This window comes from Panthera leo, chromosome C2, assembly GCF_018350215.1.
Source record: "Panthera leo isolate Ple1 chromosome C2, P.leo_Ple1_pat1.1, whole genome shotgun sequence".
NCBI classification, from domain to species: domain Eukaryota; kingdom Metazoa; phylum Chordata; class Mammalia; order Carnivora; family Felidae; genus Panthera; species Panthera leo.
Genome location: NC_056687.1, coordinates 129,369,516 through 129,394,782, shown reverse-complemented (window position 1 = coordinate 129,394,782; position 25,267 = coordinate 129,369,516). Strand labels below are relative to the sequence as shown.

Here is a 25,267-nt window from a genome sequence, read left to right as displayed (position 1 = left end):
AAAAAAAAGGAATTATGAAATGTGATTCATCTTGCATTCCCATGTCGCAGTAATAGGCTACAACTTAATAACATGTCCACTTCTTCCTGTTGTCTTCATGTCTGCTGTACTCTGTTTGTCACCAGCTAGACCCCAAGACCTGACCTTTACTGCCCACCTGCTTTTACTCACCAACATTTACCCCACATTCTTCCTTGAGCTCTTCTTTCCAGCTTATTTCTTAACTCAGCCAAATGGAAAGCAAAACCACCCCTGGAGCAACAGCAATTGCTCTAACAAGACCTTGAGCCAGACCAGACCACCTAGACCAGTTTGAGTTTAACCCCTGACTCGCACCTGCGCAGATGGGCCACGGAGTGATCTCTAGAATGACCGATGACTACATTTACCTCATTATAATACTAAAATCTCCGCTGAAAGAGGAGCCCCAGCCTCATTTACATAATACACAATGTGTGTATGGGCATAGTTCCTTAAGGCATGTGTGTGACCTTATGCCTATCTCTGCATCCACTGACCAGGCTTCCCTATCTAAAATACTCAACCTAACCCTAAATGAAAGGAACCCATCCACCCTTGCTCAGGGAGTCATGGCTTTGAAGGCTATTCCCTATGTTCTCCTTGTTTGCTGCAAATAAAGTTTACTTTGTGTTAGACAATTCAACGTGATGCAGTTTTTAACTCCCCTTGGAGCAAACCCCTTGGTTTGGTTACACTTTTTCTGCCCACCTCATCCTGCAAGTATTTGTTTTGTAAACCTTATCTTAAGCTGTAGTCTGTATCTCTCTCCCTCTTTTTCTTGTCTGTGTCCTATGCCATGTTTTATCTGTCTGTGCTTTAGCCCTGGGTGACAGATGTGTGCCCAAACTCACAGTTATCAGAATTGCCTGAATTACCATGCCCAGGTGGCACTTTTTAAAAGCTGGAGCTTGTGTGAGTAAATGGAATTACTATTCATCCACTTTAATATTTTTAGTTACTGGGGGCACCTGGCTGGCTCAGTCAGTAGAACATGCAACTCTTGATCTTGGGGTCGTGAGTTCAGACCCCATGTTGGGCGTAGAGTTTACTTAAAAATACATATTTTAGTGACTGGTCTTGAACTTGGATCACAGGTCATACTTTAATGTGAAGTGGACCACACAAAGTCTAAAGGTCTAGACTGCTCATCCAGTCTTAAGAGTTAGAACTGGGTTACAAGGTAAAACTCAAGGAGTATTCACCATATTCTTTTTATCAAAGGTAGCACTGGAGGCCCATTGATAGATAAGTAGTCCTCCTTTTTGTGAACCATGAAACGCTAACAATGTATGGTTTTATCCATTGTATACTTGACAGAATATGTTTTTGTTATCTTTATTTTCCTTACATCTGTTTCAGGGGTTAGGAGTACCACAAAATCACACCCATTAAATGAAGTAGTACTTTCTTCATAAACTTACCTAAGCTCAAGTTTCAAAGGACCCTCTGCATTCCAGGATTTCAGAATCGGGTTATTAACCTATCTGCACTGCTCCTGATGTTAGAGGCTTCGAGTGTCCTAATTTTTAGCTTTTACCATTCTGAAATGAAAAAATCTCTTACTTTCCTTTATTTAGCCACATAAGGCAGGCTTCTGTCCGGTAGAACTCTTGCTTTCTATCAGCCCAGCTGCTCTTCCTAGCACTTTTCCCAGGACTGTTGTAGCCTTTTCTTGAATTTCAGAAACCAGAGGTACACAGTTTTGTTGGGAAGAAAAATATGTTTCTTTTGAATGATCTTCAACAACTGGTTGATCACTTGAGCTACAGAGGCACATTGGACTGACATCTAAAGTGTGGTTCTTAGGAAAAAGCATTAGCATCATCTAGAAACTTGTTACAATGTACATTTTCAGCCCTCATCTGAAACCTACTGAATCAGACACTCTGGGTAAGTTCCAACAATTTTGTTTCCACAAGCCCTTTAGGTGATTCTGATGTACATTCAAGTTTCAGCCCCACGGACATAGTGTTTTGTAAGTGAATGAGATATGGTGACAGAAAAATTCATATGAAAGGGACTTTCTACTTAGAACCAGAAAAACTGGAAGGTAAAGGAATGGAATATGGAGAGTATCTTGTTGTGTTGCTTTTTTGCTTCTCAGAATTAATGGCTACAGTAATACGATCACTGGCAACGTGCACAAGGTGTCAGTTGCTCATATTTGAAGCAGCACTATCTAGGTTTGATGATCTTACTAAAATTAGCAAGGGGAAAGGAAGAAACGTGAGGCTGGAAAAAGAATTAACCTGAGGGGAATTTAAATATTTATACATGCACATATTAGCAGAGAGAACACAGAGCCCAGAAAGGAAAAGAAACATAAAGGAATGCTAATGACAGACTGTACTAATAGGTAATGGCAATTCTCCAATTCAGAGTGGAATCAGCAGAGATGTCCACAGAAGTAGAGGGAGCATTCTGAGAAAGAGAGCTTCCATTCACTTAACAAATAATTACTGAATACCTGCTTCACACCAGGCAGTGTTCTAGGGGCCATAGAAATGATCCCTGACCTTACAGAACTTAGTCTAGTGGAGGTCATGAACCACTGAACAATGAATTGTAATGAAGTGTGATAGAAGCCATGTAGGGGGACATGCAGGGTAGCTATGGGGGCTCAGAGGAGAGGTGCTGAACCCAGACTTGGGAGATGGGGCCTCTTAGTAAGGGTCATCATAATGTTTTGAGCAGAGACATCACAAGGGTAAAGTGAAGAAAATTAGTAAAGTACTTCTCTGAAGCTTCTAATTATCTCTGTGAGGTGGGAAACATTAGTCTCAATTTGGGGTTTTAATAGAAAATGTGTGTGTTATGAGGATATTTGACAGAAAGAAAGATCTTGGACTATGGAAATCAAAACCCTTGGCAGAAGCACAGGGCTGGATCCAGCACCCTCTGTGAAACCACTTCCAACCTTGGGAAGCACAGGTAATTGTAGCACTGAGGAGAGGGCTCTAGCCAAAGAATGTGATTGTTAGTTTTTTGTTTTTTTAATCTTTGAAAGCAGAAGATCTGAATATTTTCCCTAATGGGAGAATATGGCTTTAGCTACTCCAAGGTCCTCTCAGAAAGAATTATAGCCATAAGAGCTTTTAAACGTAAATAGCTATAAGAATATATGAGGGCCATGCTTTGGGCCCTTTGTTAATAGACCCTTTTGTCAGAAGACTGTTGCTGATGTAGCAGGAGATGATGGAATTCCAGAAGGAGCTCTCAGTACAAAAAAGGAAAGAAAAGAAAGGAGGAAGCAGACAGCCTAGAATTTATTTTATTTTAATTTTTTGATTTATATATATATATATATATATTAAAAATTTTTTTTAAAATACTTCTTTATTCTTGAGACACAGAGACAGAGCATGAGCATGAGCAGGGGAAGGGCAGAGCGAGAGTGGGACACAGAATCCGAAGCAGGCTCCAGGCTCTGAGCTGTCAGCACAGAGCCTGACGCAGGGCTGGAACTCATGGGCTGTGAGATCATGACCTGAGCAGAAGTCAGATGCTTAACTGACTGAGCCACCCAGGCTCCTTGGTTTTTATATTTTTATTTATTTACTGAAAAAAATTTTTTTAAGCAGGTAACATTTATTAAATGTTCACTCAGGCTCTCAGTTTGTTTTCAGCCTATAACTTTAAATGTAATTGGCCAACAAATTTGTAAGTGATATTGTCAAGAGAGACAAGAAACAGTAGAAAGAACATGGCCACGTGTAATTTTTATCAGGTCTCTTCAAATAGCCGTTTCATTAAGTTATTTTAAATCAGGCGAAGTCATGGAGCCAATAATTGAGAGTAAAGATTGTTGAACATGAAAACAAAATAATCTTAGGGATTATCTTTTTTCAAGTCTCTTGTGAGACCCTGTACACGAATGGGCAACGGCTACACATTTGTATATACAACTCATACTAATGAATCAGCAGATTCTTCATTTCTGAGTCCTGATGGTATATCCACACTGATTTTGCTCAAACTGAAAGTATCCTGAGTACATGGGAACTGTTATAATCAAGTAATTCTAACTAGTCCCTCTTTGTGGATATCATAGGAAAGGAAGTCTCTGTATTATCCTTTCAGTATCTTAATTTGCAGCAAATAGTTCAGCTTCTTCATGCTTCTTTCCATTCTTGAGCAAATCCTTTATCCCATCAAGATCAAAGGACTCCACTTACGCTTTGAGTGACTTACTCCCTTTGACATGTTAAAATAATCTTCTTTTATTGGTTTCACAGACACTTGCAAGGTGCTCTTCAGAGTGTTTTTCTTGTAGCTGTTATTCTTTATTTTTCTCACATGAACTCCCTCACCAATTTGGGGAAAATGCTCTCTTTTTTCCTTGATAATATAGATGGTTCTAGCAGTTCTGTTTTTAGTTTCTACCTCTAATGCTTATTATTTTCATTCCTTGGTGTATGCTTTTCATGGAAAGTAAACAACAGCAACACAATATATAGGCTTTTATTGTGGGTTGTTGACTTTTCATAGTCTTTCCTTTTAATTGTCTCCTAAATGGGGACTGTATTTATCCTATTTCCCTTTCTAAAAATTGAGAGTGTGTGGGACGTTACTTGGTTTTCCCCTGTCCCATGAGGATGTAGAATTTAATTATGTTTTTAATCTTTGCTTAGTGGTTCACCCACAACAATCTTGTGGGTCCATTTCTGATCCTGTTTAGGATGAAAGTTCCCTCTATTTCCCTTCCTAGTGAGATTTAGAGAGCGGTGCTCAATTTATTAACATCCAGCCCCCATCCCCACCCCTGTATCTCTCATCCTGATTGGGAAGTTCCTTACTTTGTATTTGTAGCCTTCTATCATTATCTGGACTACTTTTTACAGCTTTTCCAATTCCATTTATCATTTTCTGTCTCATTATTTCACTTGGGTAATCTATAATATACATTTTTTTTGTACATAGAAGTTTTAACATGAATTATTTTTACAGTTGAAAAGTTATAATTCAAATATATCCTGTGAAGCTCATTCAACAAATACTTTTTCAGTAGCCATTATGTACCAGTTCTAGACACTGGGAATGAACAAGGGCTGGAATCAAAATTTAAATTCTAGTGAGGGGCAGGGTAGGGACACCATAAGAAATAATTTGTCAGATGTTGAGAAGAGCTAAGAAGAAAAAAATGTAGGATGATAGTTCAGAGCAGCTATTCTCTACCAGTTCTACCAGAGAATTAAACTCTAGTGCCCTACAGCACCCTCTGTATACAATGAATTACCTTCTCTGCTATGCAGCTAGAGTGATACCAGTTGGGAAATGGGAAAAAAACAGTCACTGAAATAATTTTCTGTAGGGCTTATACTGCCATGGAACCCTAGGTGAGAAAGGCTGGGATAGAGAGCAAGGTTGTGGGAGTGAGTGCTGGTTGGGATGACTTGGTCATGGAGGGCCTGTCTTTAATATTTTTTAAAATATTTTATTTATTTTTTAAGAGAGAGAGTGGGCAGGGGAGGGGCAGAGGGAGAAGGAGACAGACTATCCAAAGCAGGCTCCACACCGGGCTCAAATTCACGAAAGGAGCTCATGACTTGAGCTGAAGTCGGATGCTCAACTGATTGAGCCACCTAGGTAGGTGCCCCAAGGAAGGCCTTTCTGACAAGAAGTCCTTTAAGCAGAGACCTGAGTTCAATAAGGGAGGGAGGTCCCCTGAAGATGCAAGGTGGCTGGAGGGGGCAGCCACAGCAGAGTACTCCAGCCAGAGACAAGAGTGGGTTTGGTATATTTGAGGAACAGTTAAGAAGGCTGGAGCTGAGTATCAGGGGATAGAGAGGTGGGGATAAGATCAGAAAAGTGGCTGGTGACAGGTACAGATGGTGAGACATGTCAGAGACATTTTAGCTCGAGTCAATTCAACAAAGATTTACTGAGCTCCAACTATGCGCCATGACCTGGGGGCTTCAAAGATGAATGAATCATGGTCTCTGTCTTTATGCAACTTACAATATAGAGTATATCACATGACTTAGACTAAGTAAATACAGTTTGATGAATGCTACGCCTTAATACTAAGCAAGTGGGTGGCCATTGGTTGAGTTCTCTCAGAAGTGGACCCTGAGCCAAGCATTCAGGCACTAGTGATTTAAAAGGAAGTGCTCCTAGGAGGAACTTAGAAGAGCCAGGTAAGGGTGGGATTTCAAGCAACAGATTCAGCCTGAACTATAGGGAGTCGTGTAGTGTAAATTACACTGCAGAGTCTGTCACACTTTGAAGCAATTGAGCTGAATTTTTATACATGTATATCTGCTAGTCATTGAATATGGGCTACCCAAGAGGGTGGTGTCACTCTCAGGTACTTTTGGTTCCATATAGGTGAGATGGCTTCAATATCGAAGGTAATTGTCTGAAAATTATAACAAAGGGAGTAAAAGCTGGGGGATGAGAGCACAGAGCTGGTGAAAGGGATCCAAGGGGATCTTGGTTGGGAATCAACATTCTCTACCCCAGGGCTAACAAAGCTTCAGGCAGCTTCCCCAGGTCGAAACCAGCCCTATTTTCTTGGCTTTGTGCCCTCGGCATCTAGTCCAGTTCTTACTCACCATAGAGAACCTCAGAGATGTCTCTGAGTGGGAACGAATGCATGCATGAACCCACGCCAGGCTAAGGAATTAATCTTGAGAATTTTTAGAAATCATTTGGCGGAAGCCACATACCCCAATATTGCATCTTCATAGAGGATGCTAAGCTCTTCTGCATAGGAATGGCAAGCTGGTGGGAATACAGTTCAGAAATCTGGGAGGTATAGCCATAAAAATAGCATATAAACTCAAGTATGAGCAAGTGAGAAATAATACATCTAAGGGACAAAAAGTCCAAACATCTTAGAGCATGATGTATTCTATTAAAAATTTCAAAGAAAAAAAAACCCCAGTGGAAATAATCTATTTAAATTTTCAAGAAAACATTTAGTTTTGTCAGCAGCTAATTTTTTGTGACTTGCTGTTGGACAGAGAGAGACCATAGACAACTTGCTTAAATGTAGACAAGAATTAATATAGGTGAGTGGTACTAGGCCATAGTGCTCTGAATCAGAGTTGTGTCAGGCACTAGGGAGGGCTGGGAGGTATCTCTTTGGGTGTCAGTTCTGATTAGTTGAAGTTGGAAGCCAATAACACACTATTGAGAAGGAGTCCAAGGCCACATCCAGGTTCAGGAGAAAACTATTATTAATAGCTAATGTTAATTTAGCACTTCTATGCCCCAAATGCTCCTAAGCACTTTATATTATTTAATCACCTCATTAACTTGTAAGAGGCAAGTACTTGTATTGCCATTATTTCCATTTTACAGATGAGAAAACCATGGAACATTTCTCCAATATCTTCCAAGGGCCAAATTGTCCACATTTGCACAGGTTGTAAGTGGAAGAACCGGGATTTGGTCTTAGATTCTACTCAAAATCACTAGAATAGAGTTGAATGCCATGGTTGATTACTGGAGGGAGGAATGGCATATCATGCATTTTCATCCTCTCATTCTGGCCTTTTCCTCACCCTCCAATCATCCTCCTTCCCCTTTCACATCTAGTCAAATTAAACTACGTTCTCTTCCCCAGTGTCCATACTCTTGAATGGGCTACTGCTAGTCCTGGAGCACCCAGCCTCTAGCCCTTGGCAACTTAACTCTTACTACTTCTTTGGAATTCAGTTCAGGCATCACCTTGCAGAAAACCTTCCCTGATTTCATCAATCAGAATTGGTGCTCCTTCTAAGTGATTTCTTATAGAGTTATGAATCTTGCTGGTAACATAACACTTTTTATTGTGAACTGTGGTGGCTTACTTCTCTTCAAATGAGCTGAAAGAAAAGCACATGTAGTGTTTTTATTGAATGAATGAGACCTGATACCTCCCCTTCTCTCAGCTCCAAACTATTGGTATTGTCTTCTAAAAATTACCTGTTTTCCAGGTTCATTTTTGTAATTGTAAAACACAGGTGTTGGACCAGTTGGAAGTTCCAGCTGTTATCTTTTTCATATATCAGGTTGGGAACTTCCAAATACTCAGTAAAAATTTTACCCATTTACATTTGTTCTCTATTATATGCATACAATATGGTATTTCCTTCCATAAATCACTCTCTCTCTTTTGTAGCAAAGCTTGCTAAATGTGCTATCTTCATCTAAAACAATCAATTTGTTGGGAGAGATACGTGGGTGCTTTGTATTAAAAATGTTTTATTTCTTAAGTTGGAAGTGGTATGAAGAGGCATATAATATCAATGTGTATGTCATTATATACACATGTTTTAGTATGATTATTTTATAACAATATAAAAACATTCATATTCTTTATGTATAACAAATTATAGAATTAATTATAGAATAAATCCTATAAAAATATAAAGGAAATGAACTTACCTAAAAAATGTCCAGTGTGTTAGGTTAAATCAGTACACAGTTACACTGAATGAAAAAGAAGGTTAACACCGATAAGCAGCGGGGGCTGGGTGGCTCAGTCGGTTAAGCGTCTGACTTCAGCTCAGGTCATGATCTCACAGCTCATGAGTTTGAGCCCCACGTTGGGTTCTGTGCTGACAGCTCAGGGCCTGGAGCCTGCTTCAGATTCTGTAGGTGTCTCTCTCTCTGCCCCTCCCCCACTCACTCTCTGTCTTTCTCTCAAAAATAAATAAACATTAAAATTTTTTTAAATAAATAAAACACAGATAATAGATATAAAATGTTATTCTGATCAGATTTATGTGAGAGATGGAGACTAGAATCTTGGGTAATATTGGGTCTTCATGAAGGAAATCAGTTAAGTTGAGAAAAGCTATTTATTGATAGATTAAAACAAAATTAGCAATTATAAAGTAATCTGTAGGGGTTCTGATCATTAATGGAGCACTGGATAGATTTCTGTAGACTTGGAAGTTTTCATCTATCTCTTTTTTTTTCAAGTAAACCTAAAGCTCTTTCTAAGCAATTTGTGGAGGGTATTGGTGGTGGGGGTTGGGAGGGGGGTGGTAGCTTAAGCTAACTCATGATTTAAATCAGATACATACATATCCATTTCCTGAAATAGGATAGCCAGTTTATGTACGTGAGGCAGGCAGACTGAAAAACAGAAAATGAATGACAGCCTGGATGTTCTTTTTTCTAATACTTAACCTCAAGCAAGAATCTCTTTGTTTCTTGTTGTCATTTTTTTGTAATGATGACACTCACAAAGAGAAAAATAAACGCTTTTTTTCTTGTTAAAAATTTACATTATTCATGCTAAATATCAGTGAAAACTGTCCTCATTTTACCCAGTAGATAAAGATACAAGTTTATAAGGTGAGAAAATCTTCTCCCCATCAGAATGCAGTGAAATATATTTTTAAAAGTGTCAGAGCAGGAGGGAAGCTAGTTTGCAGGCTCCCACATTAGGCTTCCATTTTTCTGATGTGGCAAATAAAGTCAAGTTTGGGCAAGGTGGCTATTTTTGGCACAATGTTCTGAGGGGACCTCACTAATTCAGTTAAAAACTAGGTCAAATTCTGCTACTGCAAATAACACTCCATAGAAAAACTCCATGCAACAACAGCTTTCTAAGATCCAGGCACTAATCTCTTTATTTCACAAAATAAGAGAATTTGGCAAAAACCCAGGAAAAAGAAACTGGAATCTCTTGGAATTCTTTAAAATAAAATAAGGTTTATTTAGCTTGCATGGCAAACTAAACTAATAGCACATCTATTTTCCTTGAGGGTTTGCCTATAATGTATATGTTCTGTATCGGGAGGTACCACTTGGACTCAAATTTAACTAGTACAGCTTCAGAATTGTTACAGGAGAGGCTAGAGGAAGTTCAGGATGGCGATGCTGGGAATCTGTATTTGAACAAGTATTCCAGGTGATTCCATTGCACTTTGGGAAGAGCCTCAGAGAATAACTCTTAATACTGCTCAAATAGACATTTGCTTTTAGTTAAGAAGAGCATAAAACAAGCAAAGATATCAACAGACTTGATTAGTTTAGTGGTTAAAAGGTAATAGTTTCTTTTCTTTAAATATTTAGTTAATCAACTGGAATTAAACTTAGTTGTGGACATGGCTTTTAGATTTGTTCCACTGGACAGGTGTATCTATTACCTGTGAATTATTTTCGGCCTTTAAAAACAGTCTTCTCACAAATTATGTGGAAACTTTCCTCTTCTCAGAGTCTTTATGTCCTTAGTGATTTGTGTTGCAGAGTTGGTTTTCCCTTGTTAAAGAATGAGTCTACCAACCTAGCAGCTTATGCAGGTATTCTCAGGCAAGCCTGGGTACAAACCACCTGTAGATCTTTTAGAACCTCCAGTTGCTGAGGCTGCCCTCCTTACCCCAATCAGAATCTCTAAGCATATGGCCCAAAAACCTATTTCCTTAAAAGTTTTACTGTGCAGCTAGGCTTGAGATCCAGTGGTTTAATGATAGCAAAAGAAACTTTGAGACTTTCCAACATAATCTTCTTGATTGGACATTTCTTTACTGTTGGTATAGCTAGAACCATTGTTGTTCTAGGTTCAATGTATTCCATGAAACTCTGGATTTTGTGCCAAGCCATCTCTGATACACATACTGTGATGATTAGTGTCTAAGATTGCTCAGGGGGCTTTATTTCCCAGGTTGATAAGCCCAAGACAGACACACTGACAAAGGTGAAGTTTTCTCTAAGTGGCAGTTTGATCTTCTTGATAAACAGTGACAGAAAACTGCTTGAAGCAGTGTCATACCATCTGGTCTGAAGAGCTGCGGAAAGAGGGTTTTGAAGAATTTAGCACTTAGGGCTTTGAATCACCTTGGTACTCTATTGGGTAATGTGAGCTTGACTATGCTGAACAACAAAGGTTCTAGCTGACAAGTCTGAACACATTTAGGTTCAGGTAAAGTTTTGAGAGATGGTGGAGGCACAGGACTTCCTCACTTCCAGACTCTGATATTACTGACAGAAGGACATCTGGTCAATTTTTAAGATCCCTATGGTAGGAGATTTATTTTACAACACCTCTGGCTTATGCCTGAATCGTCCAAGATGCTGAGACCATTAGTACCCTGAATGTTTTTCCTATATGCTTCTTCCTGAGCTTGTCTATATAGTTCCATGACAGAATGTAAATTTCCAGAAAGCAAAAATTATTTCTGTCACTTCTCTAAGGGTTTAGCACAGTCACATTGAGACACACCTGCTGAATACTTTAGAATGAAAGTAGACCTAGTGTTCTCTGCTGGGAGCATTCAGTCCCCACTTCTAGTTTCCACATTCTAACCATCAAGTTGGCACAGATCACTGCCCCACTGTCTAGGGGTAGGTGATATGGGAATTAAATACACCTTCCCTCAGCCGGTGCCCAAATTATGAGTGTCACCAGAACACCCCATGTTTACTCAGTCCCTGGAATGCTTTCTATCACTGGTGAAAGGAAAAGGTCGTGGAACTTTCACATAACATGGAACAAGGGCTATAACCATTTTCTCACAGGTGCCCTTAAAATCTTGCTACTCAAAGCGTAGTCCTCAGATCAGGAGCATCATCATCACCATCTAGAGCTGGTTAGAAAGGCAGAGTATCAGTTTTCCATCACAAATTTACTGGATCTGAATCCTCTTTAACAAGATACCCAGGGGATAGCTATTCATATTTAGAATTTCAGATATCAATTGATGTATTAATTCATTCATTGAGCAAAAACAGCTCCGGAAAACAAATCCAGCCCTTTGTGCCCGCTTCGCACCGGCTCCGCACGGTAGCAACCGAACCCCCAGGGACATCGGAGCGGGTGTTGCCGAGGGCAATTTGGTGATTGGCTGGTCAGGCCACGTGATAGGCGGGGGGACTTTCCTGTAACCTGATTGGCTCTCGCGGACTCTGACGGCCAGTGTCGGGGCGGGCCTGAGCCGGGACGGAGAGGCGCGCGCGGGGGCGCGAAGGCACGAGAGCGCGAGTGCGCGTGCGTGAGCGGCGGGGCTTTCTCCGGAGCCGTCGGAGGGAGCCGGAGCGCTTCTCCTGAGGTAAGCGCAGCTGCGGGGCGGCCCTCTGCCCCTCAGCGGCTGGTGCGGACCAGTGGGTGGCCAGGGCAGGGCTGGGCGAGGTGGAGGGAGAAGTCTGGGGTCCGCCCTCCCCAGGAGCTCTGCTCCGGGTAGGATGCAGACTCGGGCTCAGCCATGCCCGTTGGTGCCTCGGTTTCCCTTTTTTCCCTTTTCCTACCCTCCAAATGCACCTTCCCAGCCCCCTCACCATGGTGACGAGTCCGCCCGAGGGGAGTTGCCCACCTGGCAGCTTCGTCTCTGCCTTTGTTTCCCGCCTGGAGGGATGCTGGTATCGGCCCCCTCCCCAGGTAAAGAGTGAGCGTGGTGGGGCGGGGGCATCACGGACGCCGGACTTGGGCTGGGGCCTGGGAGAAGATGGCTTTAATGCAGTGGGACCTGTCACATGTGAGAAGGAAAGGAAAAAAAAAAAAAAATGTGTCACTTTAGCCAAGCGGCGGGACTCGAACTAATCCGGCGGCGAGCAAGCCGAATTCCTAGCGCAGCTGTGCGGGCGGGGGTGGGGGGCTTGACCGCTGGACCGAGCCCAAGTGTTGCTGGTAGAAGGCTCTCCGGACCTGCACGCCAGCTCGCACCCCAGAGTTGCATCGAAACTGAACGCTTTCAGCCTGCCGAGGGAACCTAGGTTTTCGTTAAGGGTTGAGAAAAAAATTTTAAAGCAGTTGGGCGCTGGTCTAAATAAGAGGTTACATTAAGGAATTATAGATACAGCGAAACTGATGACTGGTAAACTGTGAGGAGGGAAATGCCTGCAGTGAACTGCAGACCAGACCGTCACAGTGAGATTCTCCTTCAAGAAGATAGGGATTTGGGGTGTGTGTGTGTGGGGGGGGGGGGGGGGGATTATCTCTGTAAACTGAGGTCTTTCTGGGCTGCTGGAGAGAGTAATTATTTTAAGCGTGTTAATGGCCTGTAGGGAGAAGGGAAGGCATGGTGTAAATTACACCTGTTCAGACCTCAATTCTTTGAAAAGTGCCTGTTTAAAGACCATTTGGATGCCAAAACGGTTTGTGTGTTGGGGCTGGAGGGATGTCTCCTTTAAGTCCTACTTTAAAAGGGGGAGGCGGTTGTGTGCAACACATCTGGTTTCCTACTCCATTTCCCCAGACCTGTAATAGCAAGGCCATACTGTCTATCTTATGATGAAATATTAAAAGTCCCTTCAGTTTTCCACTAATTTGTTGGATGTATCTTGTAGTCTACTTGGTAAATGGCTCATCGGTCTTTGGGATTTTTACCATATGCTGGAGTTTCACCGTGATCTATTTCGAACTTATTCTGGCGTGAGCTGGATGAGAATCTGTCTCCCTGACTCCTTGGAGACATGCAGTTTCAAAGCCCTTTCATTACTCTTACCTTCCCCCATGCAAAGTTTTGTTTCTTCAGGAAACAGTGCAATGCTTCAAACATCTAAGACTCGCATCATGCCTGTGAAGTGCCTGCACTTGCTAAGAAATCAATTTACTTGGCAAGTTAAAACAAATTGAAGAGGGAACACTTAAATTTGTTAGGGGAAATCAGGACATTTATCAGCTGCAGCAAATCAACTTTTTGATGGTTGTCTGAGGTGAATGGAAGTAAAAGAGGTTGCTGCAAAGCTTTGGGGGGATGTAACAAATGACCCTAGTAAAGTGAATATAGATCATCACCTGATAGATTGGAATATAAAGTATAATTAGTGGGAATAATTAAATTTGTCAGTGTTTGTTTTTTTTTGTTTTTTTTTTTTTTTTTTTTTTTTTTAGGTGGCATGTGATGGTGGGGAGAAGGAATTCTGAAGGTGGAGTAGGTGGTATAGTTTGAAAAGATGTGCTTTTATGTTTAGAAAAATGTCATTTATGTAAATCAGATAAAGGTCACACTATGTTTACATTTAGCCTTTGGCGGGGAGGCAGGGGTTTTAAAAAGGTAGAGAAACATTTATAGGCTTATCCTAGGGAAAAGAGGGAGATGGGCTGGCTTAGTTCATCTTGAGGGAAGCAGTGTGCCTCAGTGACCTGCAAGACAAGGTTTTATTTTCTGATTCAATGAAAGCCCACTAATGTTGCTTTCCACGCAACCACAAAATCATTTCATTTCTGTCATTTCTGTCCTCTGGGTCAAGAGCGGGGAGGATGGAGAGCAAATGAGAGAGATTAGAGTCCGACCTGCATACCTAAGCAATCGTGTCCTTTGCACAGGATCTGTGTCACATTGTGTAAACATAAGAGCCTTCACATTGAGAGGGGTCTGAGCATCTTCCCTAAGACCTGTGCTACAAGATACAGCTGGATAACATTGCCACAGGTGGGGCATGGGTGAGATCATCTGATACAGAAGCACTGGAGGAAATGTTTAATTCAGTGAGGCTCCGCTGCTTGCCTTAGAGCCTTGAGGAGGCATTTCCAGGCAGAGCTCATTATTGGCTAACCTGGCTGGGCTGTATATGGCTTCCACAGGACCTGCCTTTCGTGATGGAGACTCCTGTGGAGGTTCCGCTTCTCAGGTTGTAAGCATCAGTTAGGTTCGTTACATGCTCTAGAAAAGAAAGGCTCACAAAGACACAAATCTAGCCTGCCATTCTTTCAGGTCCTTGGCTCCTGTCACCCATAGGCTTCCAGAAATAAGTTGTGCCCTCCCTACCAGTAGATGGCACTGCTGTCTCTGGAATTCCTGGAGGAGATGAAACACAGAGCTGGCAAACCAATGGTGCGTCGCCTCCAGATTGTGAAAGGCTGTGTCAGCTGTCAAAAAGAATCTAAAAAAAAAAAAAGTTCTCAAGGCCAGAACTGTTTATATTAGGTGGGAATAATGTGTGTTACGGGGATTGAGGAATGGGTACAATTTGCTGGTGATGTGTAGGAGAAAGGGCAGAGGGTAAACTGACAATTAAGCATTGTATCGTAGGGTTTAAAAGCTCTTGGCATACGTTTTGGTTAATTGAACGTGAGGTTGAAATTATGATTCAATCAAAATTCCCCAAAATTTAATAATTTCTAATTCTTTGCATATAAAGCTAGTTTACACACATGGATAGGACTATGGAAATATACATGTAACTTTTAAACCTGATGAATATCCAGTAATTACATGCTGTAAAGATAGTGGTGAGAGTATTAGTTAACAGTGGTGGTTAAGTTACTGTACTTCAGGGCTGTCCACAGAAGGTAGGTCAAAGTTACTCTGAATCAGTTTCTTCCAAAACTTAGAAATTCCTAACAAATATTTTAAGGTTTTCTTAGCTACTGCTCTTCTTTCAAGATTACATTATTCCAAATCTTGAATTTTGGTTTTATTAACCTTATTAGCCAGGGTTCACTTATCCATTCCCCTGTTTTGAAATAGCTATTCTTTCTTTGTTACTGATTGTTCTTTGAGATGGAGTTTGTAGCCATATTTGAAAGAGGAGAGTGCTGTTGACAGTGAGGTTATAATGTATATGGGAGCCTCCGTTTTGACCCTGCTTGAGCTGCAGGATGCTGCCTCTGGGTGTCATTACCCCAGTCACCTGCTTCCTCATGCAGTTCCCTTCCTGTGGCTCAGCTTATTTGAGGTTTATTTCTGTCTCCAAGAGAGCTGATTAGCTGGTCTTTACTACCAATGCCGAATCCTGAAATCCTGCTGGTGCTAGATGGCGGTAGTCACAACAGTCTTTTGCTTCATTATGTGACCTCAAATAAATCTTTGCCTTTCTGAGCCTCCATTTTCTTGCCCGATCACTGGGATTGCTGAGGTGGTGTGTGTCTATGAAAATCTCTTCCAGTCTTAAATTCTGTGGCACGGTGACTCCCATAAGGTATTTCTGAAGCCTCTGAAAAATTCTCTTACAGAAGGTAATTTCATACTGTGAGCCTAGGGCAAAAAGAAATCTCACTAATACTTCTTCCCAGAGAAATGATTATGCATTGTCTTAAAATCCTAATAATTCAGAGTTGGAAGAAACCCTAAAGGTGGTTTAACTCAACTTTCTCATTTTATAGGCAGAGAGTTTCAAATAAGAACTAAGTGATAGAACTATTTAGTGGTAGAGAACTAGGACCTGAGCTCAGACTCCTCTCCGTCTTCACTTCTTCAGTGTTGCCTTTCTCCACTTGCCATCAGGACTCAGAATATGCTGTGTCTACAGGGCTGGAGCCAAGAAAATTCTCTGAGTAATTCCTTAATGTGGCATTTTAAAGCCACAGCATGAATAACATTGAGTTGGGGTAGAAATTCAAGGTCAGGCTTTTCTTTGCAGCTGTTCTTTTCCTCACTGACTGATCCTCAGCAATATTCTTTATGTGCATCTTTGGGTTTTTAAAACTTTTTTGCATGCTGTTTCCTATAAGAAAAAACTTTCATCATCCTAGAAGAGTCACTCCCCATTATATAGTCTTATATTAGGTTCATGGAATTCTGAGTGCTCTGTGGAAAAAGTATTTCCGTATGATGGACATCTTTCATAATCTTATATATTTTATCTTATACATTTAGCACATTATTCTGAGAAGGAGTTTCTTAGGCTTCAATAGACTGTTAAGGCCAGGGGAGTGGGGAGTGGAATCCATGGCACAAAAATAGGGTAAAAATTCTAGAGTCTAGAATAGGTTGTGGAAAATTGTCAGTACGAGAGAATATTTGAGGAGCTAAAGACACTAGGTGGATGAGGATTGGGGGCGGGGGGACAGGGTGGGTAGCATACAAAAGTAAACTTACGGAAGTTCTTAGAACATTTTACCTTTATTAAAATGTTTAAAATTGCTCACTGAATGAAGATGCTAGTAGTATTTTGTTCATGTTGAATTAATAATGGATGTGCAAGTATTGATTTCCATTTATCGTTGCTTGCTCAATAAGTACTCCCTTGTGATTTCAATATCAAGACACTTTGATATTCATGTTGCTTCATTGAAGATAACATGCATTGTAAGAGGGTTCTCTCCCCACCCACCCCACCCCTGCCTATCTGATTTGATTTCAAGATAGTACTTTTCTGACTTGTAACTTGGGGGTTTTTGACTTCTATTTTTCGCTTCTGAAGTCCTATGTTTCACTATTTTTTACTATAAGTTCCTAGGACTCCCCATGATCTCAGAGGTTCAAAAATAACATACATGTCAGGGATTAAAAAAAAATCTTGAGATTCCTTTATTTATCTTTAGGGTTTATCATAGAAACTGCTGCTTCTTGGCTAATTATTTTTTTCTCTTTTCTATTTGCAGCCCCCAATTCTCTTTTGCTAATTGTTCCCCAAATAATAGTGACCCAGTCTGTATATATTGAAAATCTTTTTGTTTTTTGCCAGGGAGTATATAGAAATTAATTTGTGTTCATATTTTGGACATGTGAAACATAACTTTGAAGATCACTACATTTGGAAGAACGTCTGTTTGAAAATCTCTTGATGTCTTTTCCGTGACACCTTGCCTACATTTAGTACCATGGTGATCCAAACTGGTGAATGCTACCTTCTGGTACCTTTTTGGGTATGGGCTAGAATAGTATCTGTTATTGCTTTAGCAGAAGAATAAAAATTACCCTTTGTTTCTCAGGTTATCAGTTGAGTTTATGTAATAATAGAAAAAAGTCAAAAATTTCTGCATTCTTTTTCCAGCACCCTAATTTATTGTGAGATTTGGGGGGCAGTATTGACATCTCTGAGTTTATTTCCTTTTCTGGAAAATAAGAGAGAACAGTGACCACTTAAATTCTTTTCATTTCCAAAATCCTGTGACTCTATGAAATTTTATATGGTACCTAGACTAAACCTATCCTAAAAGTGCTAGCTAGTTGGGAGTTATAATCAAGTTAGTGCCAAGATAATTCTTGATATCTGCAAATTACTTTTTGGCTTACAAAAATACTCTCTTTCTTTACCTTCTTTTTACTTAAAGTGTAGTCAGAGAACAGCAGCACTGGTATCATCGGGGAGTTTGTGGGAAATGCAGATTCTCAGGCTTCATGCAGGACCTACTGAATTGGAATCTGCATTTCATCAAGGAGGCCAGGTGTTATGTGTGCATGTTAGAGTCTGGGAAGTGCTGCTTTGTCTCATTTTGAGTCTTACATTGACCCTGTGAGGAAGGAGGTATTTTACAGCTAAAATAAATAAACAAACAAACAAACAAGGAACCAAGATTCAGTTAACTAACTAAGCCAAGTGTCTTACCCAGAACTCTCTACACCAAACGTAACACTGTCATCTTGGTTGGGCTGGAGCCAGCCCCTGTATGATGGATAGTAACTATCAGCTGCCCAGCAGCCATTGGCTTAGGTGTGGCTATGTTACTGATTGTAGCCACTAGAACCTGAATGGAAGTGCAGTAGTGTTGCAGTCCACTTATGGGGGGGAGTGGGGGGGAACACATAAAGAGAATGCCTATGTGAGCTTCCATGCTGTTTTCCATGCCTGACTGGTTGGAATGGAGAGGATTCTTAGGGCAAGCTTGGAAATTTAGTTTTAAAAAAGGTGGCAGGACATTCATTAGCCTTGGTGCCTGGATCACTGCATGAGGGAGAGCCACTCCACTGACCTGTTCACCTGTTCAGTATGTATATGGGAACCAGAGATAAACTTTTATTGAGCTTGAGCCATTATATGTGTTTGCGTCTATATGTTAAACACTTAGGCTACTCACAAATTTACTTGAGCAGTGACTCTGGACTTGAAGTTATGGAACTTGTGGCCTAATTCATTCTTTTACTTTTTGTCTTTGACAGTTGGTGATCGATCAGTGGTGGTCCAATATGCAGAAGTGAGTGAGTGATGAAAAGCAGCAGAGCTGATGGGTTATGAGGATGTAAATGTGTTTGAAGGCTCTCTCACCCTCTACTCCAGGGTAAGTCAAAGGCATTCTCTGCCATTTTCCTGGGTTTACTGTCATAGAGGCTCTGGTCTCAGTAGCTTCTTGGAGTCAGTACAATGAGGTACTCTGTGAAAGTTTCCCAAAGCCTATATTGATTCAACTAACAGACACCATGGAAATCAACAATTATGAAGACAAAATTCAATAGGGTGATGGGATGGAAGTTATGCATGGAAATATCTTAATGCAGGAATTTTCAGTGAGTTTGTATGGGATGTGATTTACATGGGAGGAGCTGGTTGACCTTCCTGATAAATGCTGTAGAGAAGGGAACCAGGCCTAATGGCCTTTTTCTTATAGTTGTATCCTCATGTTCTGCTGCATATAGTTCTCTCTCCAAGCATCCTCTTCTTCCATGGCTTACTGTGCTTAACTTTTCCTTCATTAATTTTTTTCCCCAGGAAGGAAACCACTTATCACAGAGTTGATGATTCCCACTTTGGTGGATAATAGCTAGCAGGTGGTTCTACCTGTTCCATGTTATTTTATCCATTGTCACTGGAAGTCATGTGTCCATTCTCTCCTCTCTTTGCAGTACTAAGTATAATGGATACGGGAATTGGGAGCATTAAACTCAGAGTTGGCTTTAGATTTTCATTTGTGCTGAAGATTTTTAAGACCAGAGGGAGAAACATACTGTTTGGTGTGCCCTTCTCAGAGTACAGGTGGAGGTCCAGGAAGGATAAGTTGAAAGAATGTCATAACTTTTCTGAGTTTCATGGCTTCAAGAGCTTAAACTAAAACCAGACTCCTTGAAGAGAAGAATCATAATTGATACAGATCTAAGCAGAGCTAAGGATGGTTAGCAAAGAGACAGGAGGTTAAAAAAAAAAAAAGGTACTCAGCTGAAAAACTGGACGGAGGGTTGTTTTAAGCATCTCAATTCAATACTGTGGAGCCTTTGGCAGATAATGTCCCATTACCCAGGCTCATACAAAGGGCAGCCAGAAAGACTGATGTCCTTCAGTGTCTCACGTGACTTAGTAATGAGTACAATTTACTGAACGAAATAGATAATTAGGGTCTGTAGATCTCTGGAGATTCCCATAAGCATACATCATTACTGCTCTGGAATAATGCATGTGCTTAGAGATAAGCAGAGTAGAGAAAAGGGAGTTGCAAAGCACTTTAACAACAGAAAAGTCCAGGTGAGCAGCCAGATACACACCATAGCTCAGGGCCTGGAGGTTGCTAGCTCAAGGACCTGGTCTTTGCTAGGTTTTCTCCTTAAAGGAAAGAAGCCAGACTTTGCTAGCTTTCCTCATTTTCCTCTGTGGTTCACATGGATCTTATATTTTTAAAGTAATTAGAAAGTATAGAAGGCCAGAAATAATACTTGATTGGCATGTTCCTGTGTAAATACTGTACAAGGATCAAATTGTAGAGGGAGCCATTCTTTATTGATTAGGGGGGCAAAGAAAGTAATGCTAGAATTGCCAGCGAAGCAGGGGTTCTCATCCTTAACACTGTTGACACTCTGAGCCAGGCAGTTCTTTGGGGTGGGGTAGGGGAGGGGCTGGCCTGTGCACTGTAGCATGTTTGGTAGGGTCCTTGGCCTCTACCCACTAGATTCTGGTAGCACTCTCTATAGTCAAAAGTGTCTCCAGACGTTACCATATGTCCTCTTGGGGTGGGGGCAGGAAACTCCCAGCAGTGAGAACCACTGCTAAAGTAATACTGCTGAAGGGATTGTTATTCTGGGACTAGATTTTAATCATTTAGCTTCATTTTACTACAGTTTCCCTACCTGTAAAAGAGATACAGCATTAATAAACTCAGTAGCCTAAGAAAGTGATGTACATAGTATTTGTTGTGTGACTACTTGGGGGCTCTATAAATGTTAAGAAATGATGCCTGTTTCCCCAAATTTCTAGGACCCAAGGATCACTCTTAAACTTTGTGAAAGTACTAACTGAGGAATATTGGGAGTTTGAAGAAGGGAGAAAGATTGTTGGTGAGGGAAATGAACAGTACTGGATTCTGATTTTATTTTAAGGCTTCATGTCCTATTTGTTGCAGCAATGTATTCTGAATGAAGGCTTTCTTTTTGGAACATTAAGAAAGAGGGGAGTGAAGGAGGCAAAAAAGAAGGCTATTGAGAAGAATAGTCAAGGAAATTTCTTTACAAAAAATGGGGCACCTGGTTGGCTCAGTCAGTTAAGGGGTCCAACTCTTGATTTTGGCTCAGGTCATGATCCTACAGTTGTGGGATTAAGCCCCATGTTGGGCTCAGCACTGGGTGTGGAGCCTGCTTAAAATTCTCTCTCCCTCTCCCCTGCTCGTGTGCATACCCACTCTCTCTCCCCTCTCTCCTCCTCCCCTCCCTCCCTTCTTCTCTCTCTCTCCCCCCTCCTCTCCCTCTGTCTCTGTCCTCCTCTCCCTCTCTCCCCCTCTCCCTCCCTCTCTCCCCCTCTCCCTCCCTCTCTCCCCCTCTCCCTCCCTCTCTCCCCCTCCCTCTCTCCCCCTCCCCCTCCCTCTCACTCCCCCTCCCTCTCACTCCCCCTCCCTCTCACTCCCCCTCCCTCCCCTCCCCCTCCCCCTCCCCTCCCCCCTCCCCTCCCCTCCCCTCCCCCTCCCCTCCCCCTCCCCTCCCCCTCCCCTCCCCCTCCCCTCCCCCCCTCTCCCCCTCTCCCTCCCCCTCCTCCCCCTCCCCTCCCCCTCCCCTCCCCCTCCCCTCCCCCCCTCTCCCCCTCTCCCTCCCCCTCCTCCCCCTCTCCCTCCCTCTCCTCCCCCTCTCCCTCCCTCTCTCCCTCCCTCTCCTCCCCCTCTTCCTCCCTCTCCTCCCCCTCTCCCTCCCTCTCCTCCTCCTCTCCCTCCCTCTCTCTCCTCCTCCTCTCCCTCTCTCTCCTCCTCCTCGCCCTCTCTCTCTCTCCTCCTCGCCCTCTCTCCTCTCTCCTCCTCGCCCTCTCTCCTCTCTCTCCTCTTCTGTCTCTCCTCTTCTCCCTGTCTCTTTTCTCCCTCTGTCTCCTCCTCTCCCCCCCACCCTGCCTCTTTATCTCTGTCTCAAAAAAAAAAATGTTTTAGTTGACACAGAATGTTATATTAGTTTCAGGTGTACAACATTGATTCAACTTCTCTCTATGTTCTGCTATGCTTACCACAAATGTATCTACCGTCTGTCACCATACAATGCTATTACTATATCATTGACCATATTCCCTATCCTGTGACTTTTATTCCTGTTACTTTTTCATTCCATTACTGGAAGCCTGTATCTCCCCCTCCCCTTCACCCATTTTTGCCCATCTTCCCACCTCCCTCCCCTCTGGCAACCATCAGTTCTCTGTATTTACAGGTCTGATTCTGCTTTGTTTATTCATTTGTTTTGTCTTTTAGATTCCACATATAGGTGAAATTATAGGGTATTTTTCTTTCTCAGTCTGACTTATTTTGCTAAGCATAGTACCTGCTAGGTCTATCCATGTTGTCATGAATGGAATGATTTAATTGTTTTTTTTTTTTTTTTTAAGTTTGTTTATTTTGAGTGAGAGAGAGGGGCAGGGAGAGGGAGACAGAAATTCCCAAGCAAGTTCTGCACTGTCAGCATGGAGCCCGATATGGGACTCCATCTCACAAACCATGAGATCATGACCTGAATTTTTTTTTTTTTAACGTTTTATTTATTTTTGAGACAGGGAGAGACAGAGCATGAACAGGGGAGGGTCAGAGAGAGGGAGACACAGAATCTGAAATGGGCTCCAGGCTCTGAGCTGTCAGCACAGAGCCCGACACGGGGCTCGAACTCACGGACCGCGAGATCATGACCTGAGCCGAAGTCGGCTGCTTAACCGACCGAGCCACCCAGGCGCCCCATCATGACCTGAATTTAAATCAAGAGTTGAATGCTTAACTGACTGAGCCACTTAGGCATCCCAAGATTTAATTCTTTTTATGACCGCGTAATATTCTGTTGTGTGTGTGACCGTATGTGTGTACACACATACACCACATCTAAGGAATTGTTTTTTCATGGGGTGGTCTCTTAATGTTAAAGTAACTCATGTATAAGTACATAAAGAACATAAAGAAGTGACAACCCTCAAAAGAAATATATCCTCCCAAATGACCACTGATCCTAGAACAGATTTTATAGGTAATACAAAAAAGACCACAGAATATTTGTAGAAATGTTTTTATTCTAAAACCTTTTATTTCTGTTTCTTTGGAAATATGGAAAGGGTTTATCTTCAACCTATGCCCTTTGAGTGATAAATAAAAATTTTAATATAACATGTGTTCTTTTGATACTCTTCTAGAACTGTGTTGGAATGGTGGTAACCCTGACCTAGACCTGAGACAGTTACATTATTCTAATAGAAAGCCTCATTTTGACTCCAAGACAGGGCCAATGCAGGAATTAGATGTAGAGTGTCCTGGCAGGTTTGAGTTCCACCTTGCTGTGTGTCTGGCCCTTGTAATTGTTAGATACATCCACAAAATTTACAACAAATAAGACCTCCAGGTGATTCTGATGGATGCTAACATTTTATATTATTTATTTATTAAAAAAAATTTTTTTTAACGTTTATTTATTTTTGAGACCGAGAGAGACAGAGCATGAACGGGGAGAGTCAGAGAGAGAGAGGGAGACACAGAATTGGAAACAGGCTCCAGGCTCCGAGCTGTCAGCACAGAGCCAGACGCGGGGCTTGAACTCATGAACCACGAGATCATGACCTGAGCTGAAGTCGGACACTTAACCGACCGAGCTACCCAGGCGCCCCGCATGCTAACATTTTAAAAGCACTACTCTTTTCTGATGTTTTTTTATGTTGTGACTTCTTACGAATTGTCCCTCTCTGGCAGGGAGTGCACTGAGAAAGTATTTTCCAGGTAGTCAGAAGATATGTAAGATTTTTTTGCGATAATCTCTTATGTCATTTTCCCAAATCATGGTCTAAACCTTTTCCTGCATTGTTCAATACAGTAGCAACTAGCCACGTTTATCTATTTTTATTTAAATGAATTAAAATTAAATTAGAAACTCAGTCCTTCATTCATGCCAGCCACATTTCAAGTGCTCCATAGCCACATGTAGTTAGTGGATACCATATTGGACAGCAATATTAGGAATGTCTACAATACTAGGAATTTCTACGGGGCATGGTGCTTTCATCTACAAGGACCTTACTTGTTGGAAACCCTTATTTTTAGTGATAATATGCTCTTGTTCTAACAAGACTTCACCTCATTTAAAACAGAATTGCATTTTGGACTTTTTCCATCCTGGGGAGCTTTTCAGTCTGTGAGTGTTTCTTGCTGAACTTTTACCTTGCTGTGGCATCTCTGTGTTACAGAAAGTGCCATGGGCCTGTCTCTCTGACATAAGTATACTGCCTCTAAACTATTTGCCCTTTAATCAGAAGTTTCTGAGCTGTCTCTTTCCATTTGGTCTCTCCACAGTGGTGAAATTTGTGCAGGTTGTCTCTTTGGATACTGCCTAGAACTTAACAAAGAGCTTGGGAGAGGTAGCAAGAGAATTTTCACCTTTCCTTCTGCCAAGCCCCAGTGTGGCTCACAAAAGTGTTTCAGAAGATGGTAGTAATTCATAAGCCTAACCTCTAAGGAGTTATGCCCTAAAGAATTAGTCTCTAAAGCAAATTTTCCAACAGACCTATTATAGTACAAATTTAGTAATTAAGCCCTTTAGCAATGTGGTAGAATTTTCAGTTGATATTATCTATTACTATTACCAATATTAGTTGCTCAGAAACTATCATAATTAGAACAAATGAAAAGATGTGGAAATAAAGACACAATTTTTAAAAAGATGTAATTTAAATCTGAGCCCAAGATTGTTTTGCACAGTAGGGGGAATGAGAGTAAGAAGTCTGTGTGCCATGAGTATTATTGTCGGAGGTGAGGAGAAGGAGGTCAGCAGGGCCTGAGACTGATCTTTGGACAGCCTTTACTAGACTGCTTCACTTATGATGGGGTGCATTGCTTGTTCTCTTACTGGTCTCCTCTCTTCAGTTTGCCTTTCTTTCTTGCTTTTTGTCTGCCCCAAATGTTGGAGAGGGCTCAATGTTTCTCAAGGGAAGTGCTATTAGCATTTTGATAGAATGATTCATCGTTGTATGGAACTTTTTTGGTCTATTTATGTCCATTATAGGGTGTTTAGCATCTCTGGTCACTAAATTTTAATATTACTCAAACCAAGTCATCAAGTCAACCAACATGTCCCCCCATCACCCCCTACTTCTAAATACCTATGATTGAGAATAACTGCTAGAGGGATGAATGGTGTGTTTTTGGGGGAGGGAGGAATAATGAGTTGGAGAAGGTACAGAAGCTTTGTGGGGGCTGGCTCATTAATTTTTGATATAACCTGACCTTTTCCCAGTGCTGGAATAGCTTTGGCAACCAATTTTATTCTATAGGGATCAGAAGAATCAGATT

The 25,267-nt window shown here is 41.5% G+C and overlaps 1 protein-coding gene across 8 annotated transcripts in view; it reads left to right on the top strand.

The window, feature by feature from the left end:
- Positions 1 to 11,927: 11,927 nt before the first annotated feature.
- The window catches only part of TMEM108 (transmembrane protein 108), a 363,999-nt gene continuing 350,659 nt past the window's right edge, over positions 11,928 to 25,267 (top strand). For 6 of the 8 annotated variants that reach the window (XM_042955905.1, XM_042955904.1, XM_042955900.1 and 3 more), the window contains exons 1-2: positions 11,928 to 12,008; positions 18,723 to 18,841. The gene's annotated coding sequence lies outside the window, so the exon portion shown is untranslated. Of the gene's footprint in view, positions 12,009 to 13,789; positions 13,834 to 18,722; positions 18,842 to 25,267 lie in introns of those variants that run through there. The other 2 variants (XM_042955902.1, XM_042955903.1) reach the window with 2 other exon arrangements.